This window comes from Eschrichtius robustus, chromosome 4, assembly GCF_028021215.1.
Source record: "Eschrichtius robustus isolate mEscRob2 chromosome 4, mEscRob2.pri, whole genome shotgun sequence".
Taxonomy (NCBI): Eukaryota; Metazoa; Chordata; class Mammalia; order Artiodactyla; family Eschrichtiidae; genus Eschrichtius; species Eschrichtius robustus.
Window position 1 is genome coordinate 115253302 of NC_090827.1, and position 8910 is coordinate 115262211.

An 8910-nucleotide genomic window follows, 5' to 3' on the forward strand; every position below is an offset into this window, starting at 1 on the left:
CTCCCCAAGGGGACCCTTGGATTCTGGAAGTCAAACTGGCAAGGCCATATACCTGCTCATGAAGCCCCAAGCTCCTGAAGCCAGACAGAGCCTGGGAGGACAGACCTGGAGTCACATCCTTGCTTGGTCCCTTACAAGCTGTGTGACCTTGGGCAAGTTACTCAGCTTCCTTTTTCTACAACTCCAAGCCCTGATTTCAGTCTCTTGCTAGCCTAGGTTTAGTCCCAATAACAAACTGAGGAAAAGAAAAAAAGAGAAAAGAAAATAAATTACTCTTGGGACAGATGGAAAGAATACAACTCAGCCACTCACCAGCTATGTGCTTGGGCGAGTTACTCAGCCTCTCTGGGCTCGGTTTACTTATCTGTAAAATGTGTATGATATGTCTATCTCTCAAGTATTACTTCTCATCAAATGAGATGACACATGAGAAGCACTTAGCACAGCTCCTTGCATATGGTTGATGCTCAAAAACAAAATACTTTTATTGTCATCATCATCACTATAGTTACCATTATCATCATTGCCATCGTCTCCACTATCACGGTTAGCATCAGCAGCAGCATCTTTATTATCATAATTATCATTGTCGTCACCATCATCATCATCATCATCATCATCATCATCATGACTATCATCATCATCAACATCTCCATCATTGTCACTATCATCACAATCAGTGTCAGCATCATCTTCATCACCATTGTCATCACTGTCATCATCACAACCACCACCACCACCACCAGCAGATGGGCTGCTGGTGTCCCCACGTGACAGATCAGTCTTGGTGAGTCTACTTGATGGTTTTAGGACTTAAAGCTGATTTTCTCTGACTTGTGGTAGTTAAAACTACCACCTTGGCATTCTTTCCACTGTTTATTGTTTTAGAAAATAAACCAGAAAATTGCTTTCTTCCCAATATGGTTTCCAAATACCCAGCATCAGGATTTTCCACTGGCATCTTGGAATGTTCTCATCAGAAATCTCCTTCAAGGCATGATCCCTGAGGCTGGGAGCTTTGCCCAAGGGCTGTCTGGGAAAGGAGTTTCTAACACTAATATTGTCTGATCGTGCCCAGTTCTTTCCAACTAACAAAGGACTTTCAAACCATGCAAACCATTAATACAAGGGCCTTGGGAGGAGAAGGCTATGGGGAGGGAGTATTAGCCTGCTCAGGCTGCCATAACAAAATACCACAGATGGTCGGTGGGGCTCCAACAACACACATTTATTTTCTCACGGTTCTGGAGGCTAGAAGTCCATGAACGAGGTGTCAGCAAATTTCTGATAAGAGCTCTCTCTTCCTGGCTTGTAGATGGCTACCTTCTCACTGTGTCCTCTCATGGCCTTTCTTCTGTGCTTGCTGGGAGAGGGATGGTGGGGGGAGAAATTTCTGATTTCTCTTCCTCTTCTAAAAGGACACCAGTCCTACTAGATTAGGGCCCCACCCTTATGATCTCATTAACCTTAATTACCTCCATAAAGGGCCTATCTCCGTAGACAGTCACACTGGGGTTTGGGGCTTCAACATAGGAATTCTGGGGGACACAGTTCAGTACATAACAGAAGGGAAGATATATTTCTAAAATGCCTACTACATGCCTGGCACTGTATCAAGAACTTTCATAGACATTGTTTCATTTGAGTCTCGAGACAAACCTGCAAAGCAGGTAACATAATCCTCATTTTACGAATGAAGAAACGGAGGCTCGGAGAAGTTGAGTGGCTCAGTATATCACACAGCACAATCTGCGGTTCTATCTGACTTCAAATACCACACGCCATCTTTTTTTTTTTTTTTTTTGTATCAGTGGTTCTCAAAGAATGGCTCACAGACCTCTGGGGGTTCCCCAAGGTCCTAGATAATACTAATAGTATTATATATTAGTAATATTAATACTATATAGTATCCTAGTAATATTAATATTAATACTAATAGTAAATGGGGTTTCACTGTGTTGACATGTCACTGACGGCGCAAAGCCAATGGTGAGCAAAATTGATTCCTTAACTAGAACAGAAGCACCGGCCCCAAACTCTACTAATAGTCATTCTACTGTTCACTGCTCTGCACTCACAGTAAAAAATAAAATAAGAGCCATTAATTTTCTTAAATCTCAGCCCTCAAATACACATCTTTTTAATATTCTGTGTGAAAAAATGGAAAGTATACATAAAGCACTTCTTTCGCAGACTGAAGTGTGACAGTTGCCTTGAGGAAAAGTAACTGTGCAATTGTCTGGGTTTTGAGCTGAACTAGCTGCTTTTTTCATGAAGCACCATTTTTTAGTCAAAAGAGTGATTGACAGGCTAACCATGATCATGCAGACTTAGATTTGAGGCAGGTATTTTTTGAAAATGACGAAAGCAAGCCTTTCACTTCAGGGTAAACAACAGTGCTTGTTGCCAATGAGAAGATTTGACCTTTTGACAAAATATGGAATTTCGGAAAACTTGATTCTACTATTGTCAGCTTGCTCCCTGATCACTGAAAGAATTTTTTTGGTGGTGACATGATTGAGGTTGGTGGTGAGATGAATGAATGTGATTTTTTTTAATGTTATATCATTTAACGTGTCAATATTTGGAAGATTTCATAAGTCAGTGATCCAGAGTTTTATAAATGGCCAACACATGTTGTTTCAAAATCACAGCTAGGTAAAGAGATCCATTCAAAGTGCTGTGTAGACCAATGGATGTTAATGTAACAAAACCCAAAAAGTTCATCAATATGTTTTCAAATTTCACATCACAACTAACTTAAAATACTACCACTTGTCAAGTTTTGTGTAGTATCAAGAAATTAGCTGAAAAGTCTATTAAAATATTCCTCCCTTTTCTAACTACGTATCTGTGAGGCCAGATTTTCCTCATCTACTATAAGCAAACAACCTATTGCAACAGAAGGAATGCAGAAGTAGCTATGAGAATTCAGCTTCTATTAAACCAGACTGTAAAGAGATCTGCAGAAGCGTAAGACAATGCCACTTTTTCTCTGATTTGGTTTTTTGAAAATTAAAAATATGTTATTCATGTTAATAAATGCAAGAGATTTATTGTTATTTTTAAATAAATTAATAAATACTCTAAAACATTTTCAGTTTTAATTTCTAAATGTCAGTAGATGCAACATACACGAACAAAAGCTCTTTGACGTCCTCAATAATTTTTAAGAGGGCAAAAGGGTCTTGAGACCAAAAAGTTTGAGAACTGCTGCTCGTGCCATTTTGGGGTTGAGGAAACTGAAGCTCAGAGAGGTCAGGCAGTTTGGCTGAGGTCACAGAGCTAGCAAATTGCCCAACATGGTGGACCTTGTGATGATTGCCGGGTTCCCCCAGCTGCTGGAAGACAGACCTTGGCTGAAAGCTTCCTTCGGGACCTCTTGGGCTGAAAAAAACCTCAACCTTGACTTGGGTTAGATGGAGGAGTCCAAAGTCACAACCCTTTCTAGGGTCAACTTCCATCCAATGCCGGACTAACGGGGTCAGGGGGAGGAGGGACCGGCTGGGGCAGCTCAGGCTTCTGAGGAGTTTGGATGGGGGTGTGGAGGGAGAGGAGGCTGTGGAGGGACCAGGACCGGGCCACAGACAGCCCTGATGCGGGCAGAGGAATCTAAACCTGATCTAATGGTGCTATTCTGCCTTCATCAAGATCTCAGCTGGCCTCTGCCTGGGTTTGAGAAAGTTCAGGGTTAAGGACAGAGCACCTACAGCAATGCAGAAGAGCAGCATTGAGCTTACAATTCTGGGTCTTTCCACCTCCATTCAAAGTGCCATGAGAATTGTGGAATGAGCACTGTAACGTGATTATATGTCAGAGGGGGCAGTTATCATGGTCAGAACCTCTATCTTCAGGGGTAGAAGGCTATGCAGCAGCTCTGGGATGCACGAATCCTCCCTAGGACTATCCAGTCACAGGTTCATGCAGCCCTGCTTGCACACCTCCAGGGGCAGTGAGCTCACTACCTCCTGAGGTGGCTCCCTGCTTTTCTGTCTATTCTTTCGTGGAGGCCGAGATCTTCTCTTTGCTGAGAGCCTTTCCCTTTGTTTCTCTTATCTCTCTTGCTTTTATTGCAACCTGCTTCCCCTCCAGACTTGCCTTCTTATTGACTTTCTCTCCATATCTTTTGCCATTTTACTCTGCTTGCTTCCTCCTTTCCTGTGTTCCCCAGTCCACCTCCACACGCCCTCCCACAGCTGCCTCCTGGAGCCTCATCCACTCACCATTTCCGGAGGTCTCCTGTGTGCCCACCATGGGAACAGATGGGTTCATCAGATCAGTCCCTGTCCTCACCAAGCTCATGATCCAGTGGGGCCATTGCCATATGGTCCCACTGTCCATACAGGGCCATATGGTGTGCAAGGTGTTAGGGAGGGGTAAGTCACCGTTTATAAGTTTCCTAACCACAAGGCTGGGGAATCCTGTTCTGAACACGGAATTTAAACCCAGGTCCGCCCACCCCCAACTGTGTATACAAATGACTTCACCTTTCAGAGCCTCAGTTTCCTTATCTGGAATATGGGTCTAGTATTACCTACCTCTCTGACCCATTGTGAGGATGAAAGAAAATGATGTGTGTGAGCCCCTGGCACACAGTAGGTGCACAGGACCAGTGAGTTGGGGTCCTACTGTCCCCACTCAGCAGGCTCTCGGAGCAGCTCGTGTGTTCCAGCGCTGGGCAAACGGCCGGTAGTTCGGATTAGGGACATATGTTAGCAACTTTCCAGTCAACAGAGATCTGCCCAGCAATTGGCCCTGCCAAACCCTAGGCTTCCCTTAACTGATTTGGACACAAGCAACGGCTGCAGCGCAGATCCCAGAGGTTCCTCCCTTAACCTCCTCTTCCCCAGTGCCCAGGGAGGAGCCACAGCCCTCCAGGAACACGGCCAGGCTAATTGAGGTGGACGGAATTCGGGCCTGGACCGCAGATCCTAGGAGGCGAGCCCCTGCTTCTGTTTGTTTAGGGGCCAGAGTTGTTAGCCTCGTCCTTTATCAGCAGCTTTGGGGTGGGGGGCTGCTCCCCACCACCTGAGAGGAAGTGCCTGGGCTTTGGTGTCAGGCACACCTGGATTTGAGCCCCGTGCTGCCGCTTTCTAGGTATAGTCCTTGGGGCAAGTCATGTCACCCCCTGAACCTCAGTTTCCTCTTCAGTAAAATGGGAGTAAAATGACCCCCATCCCATAGGGTTGTGATGAGGATGAAATCAGATAAAGGATGCCAAGAGCTGCACACGTGATGGTTTGGGAAATGTTATTATGGTCATTTCCCACCAAGACCAATGCCAGGGGCAGAGCTGAAGAGAATCAGACCTCTCATGTGCACATGAAATGATAAACACGGGGCAGGTGCTACAGACCATGTCCCTGGAGGAAAGGTGGATGGATGGCAGTGCTTGGTCTGGAGCGGGCCTGGCAGGTCGGGGCCTCAGTACACATTTGTTGACTGAAGAAATAAGGGGTCACCCAGGAGGACCTGGCCTTCACTTTCAACTATGTGTAAGATCGAGATGCCAACTCACTCTACGGGGGGCTAAGGTGGGGCTCGGGGTAAAGAAATCTCTTCCTGCAGCCAGGGCAGTCCAAAGATAGAAGACAACACCTCCGGTGGGAGTGAGCTCCCCATCGTGGTGGGTGTGCCAGGCTGGTTGGGAGAACTGTGGGCAGAGACGTTGTAAAGGGACCCCTGGACTGGGTGGGAACTTGGCCTCTGTGATGTCCAAGTTCCTCTCCAACCTGAGGGCCTCCGATTCTCGGAGAAGCTTTCTTTTCCAACTCCTCTGTCAGTTATGGTGGTCTGCTGCTCTGCAAACAACCTCCACACCTCAGTTACTAATGTGGTGGTAGCTTATTTTTGGCCACATAGCCCAATGCAGGCACTTGCCGTAGTCTTCCTTTGGGCAGTGACTCAGGCACCAGGCTCCTTCCATCTTATGATTCCACTATCCCTCCAGCCTCTGAATTCTTTGCCAGATCCTCTGCATATGGCTAGACAGTGGGGGAAAGGAAAGAGTGGAGGATTGCATGGAAGATTTTTATGAACCAGCCTTGGAAACAGTGCACATAATGTCTCCCCATGTTCTATTGGTCAGAACTGCAAGGGAGTCTGGGAAGTGTAGTCCAGCTGAGCGTCCAGGAGGAAGAGGAAATGAGTGTGGTGAACTGCCGGTCAGTCATTGACACAGGAGCAGGGGGTGTACTCATTTAATCAATCATTCATTCATTCAATGAACAGTAAGCAACTACCTTGTGCCAAACCCTAATATGGGATATAAACATGAATCAGATGCAGCCCTGGTCTCCAGGAGTCCACAGCCTCAAGTTCACAGCCTGGACACATCAGGCAGCGATAGCCATATAGTTTGGCAGGGATGAAGGATGCCCTTCATTGCAGCACCACCATAGTGTATGAAACAGGGCCCCTGTCCCCTCATCCGTAAGTTAGGGAGAACACCACCTACCTCAAAGAACAATACATGCCAAGCTCTTAGCACAATCCAGCATATGGTGAGCCCTCTAAAAATGGGAGTGAATATTTGTATTAGTAACTCTATGCTTTGCAACGTCAGTCCTTTCTGAGTATTTTAGGGTTGCGTCAGGAGATGCTGGGGACCACAGTGCCATAAAGGTGGCATTCCAGGAACCCTGGCAGGGTGGAGGGAGGACTAGCATCTGGTTGCTGACAGAGAAGACTGACTGCCCTCAAATCCTCGCATGCAGTGGCCCAAGCAGAGCCGTCCAACCCAGGCTCCGTTCACTTCGAGGGAATGCCTGAAGCAGCTGTGTGTGTTCTCAATTCCCCAGCATGACTGCCTCCCTGGAAATAATAATTTAGGGGAGTTTCTCTCTCCTTCCCTGAGGTAAAGCAAAAAGAACTACACCCCTCCACAGTTCTATGAGAGAGATTCCAGAATGGGAAACTAAGGATCAGAGAGGTTGAGCAACTTTCCTGCAGTCACAGAGCTGGGTGGCAGAACAGGGATTCCAGCCCAAGTCAGACTGCTTAATAACCCAGCTCTAGGGACATGAGGACAAAATTTGCAGAGGAGACCCTAGTTCAAGCTCAACCTCCTGTGTAAGCATGAGCTGCTTTCTCTGAAAATGGGGGTGACGGCAATATCTTCCCAGCCCCTGGTCTAGAACTCAGCTACACTGAACTGGACGGAGGCCCAGTGTGGCGGTTAGGAACACTGACTGAGAGGCAGCCTCCACTGCTTAGCAGCTGTGGCTCATTGGGAAAATCACTTCCCTTCTCTGTGCCTCAGTTTGTTCATCTGTTGAAAGGGGATGATGAAATACCTGGTAAGTGCCATGTAAGTGTGATTTTTGTTATCATCTGTGCACTGATGAGGTGAATTCCTAATGGTTTGTTAAGCTACCTGATCTTTACAAATGGATAAGAAGGTACCTTAAGCTAGACTTTTGAATTTTTTCCTTGAGGGGCTGGGAAAAGTCCAGACAGCTTAGCTCTGGGGAGGGTGTTTGAATTGAGAGAACACTGAGTCTAGGAAGCCAGCTGCCTTCATATTACAGATGGGGAAACTGAGGCCTGGAGAAGGGAAGGGGTTTACCCAGGAGCTCCGGCTCACTCAGGGAGTCCTAGTGCCCAAGCCTGTGTGCTTTGCCCTCCTCTTCCTGTTTCAGGAAATGGAATCGGGCTTTCGTTAATCTGTGTGATGGAAATCGCAGAGGCCCAGATGAAGCAGATTCCGGGTCATGACTGGAAATTCTCATTGGTATCTGGCTGTCGCCAGGCTTTGCCTTATTCTGGAATATGAGTCCCTTTCTCCTCTGTCTGCCCTATGGCCCACTCATCCCCTTTCAGACTAAGGTACCTACGTTGGAGAATTGTAGCCACAACTTCTCTGCAGCAGCAAGGGGTCCTAGACAGCACATTTCAATTCCACACATGTTTATTAGGCACCAGGCCCTGAACTAAGGGGATTCAGTGGTAAATGAAACAGCCATGGTTTCTGCACTTATGATCAAACAGGAAGACAGATGCTAAACAAATCATTACAATTGGGCCTTGCACTGAAGGCTGTGTGACCATGAGCAAGTTATGTGACTCCTCTGAGCCTCATTTCTCCATCTGTAACATAGGATGAATGACACCTATTTAAATCCCAGAGTTGACATGAGGATGAAATGAGGTAGGGATGACAGCAACTAACACCTACGTAGAAGTTCTAGAAAGTGGAGTTCTTTCCCCTAATTGGAGAAAGAAACACTGCACTTGTATTTCTAAGAAGAAAGAAGAAGAGGATGTGGATGGACCTACAGATGATCATACTAAGTGAAGTAAGTCAGACAGAGAAAGACAAATATCATATGATATCACTTATTTGTGGAATCTAGAAAAAATGATACAAAGAACTTATTTACAAAACAGGAACATACAGACATTGAAAACAAATTTATGGCTACCAAAGGAGGTGGGGAGGGATAAACTAGGAGTTTGGGATTAACAGATACACACTACTATATATACAATAGATAAACAGCAAGGACCTACTGTATAGCACAGGGAACTGTATTCAGTATCTTGTAACAACCTATAATGGAAAAGAATCTGAAAAAGAAAAAAATATAGATCGATAGATTGATAGATAGATAAACTGAATCACTTTGCCATACACCTGAAACTAACAAAACATTGTAAATCAACTATACTTCAATTAAAAAAATAAAAAAATTAAAAAAAGAAGAAGAGGATGGTAAAAATAAATAGGAGAGCGTGCACTGTGCCAGCCAGGACAGCGTTCTCCCAGCTTGGTGACTCAGTCAGGTCTGAGGAGTTGAAAGCAAAGGTTATTGGCTCATAATGCACCACTGAGCCTGTCTATCCTCCAGATAATTCACTTTATATATCTGATAAAATGGGATCAAAATCAGAAACACATTTCCCAAAGAT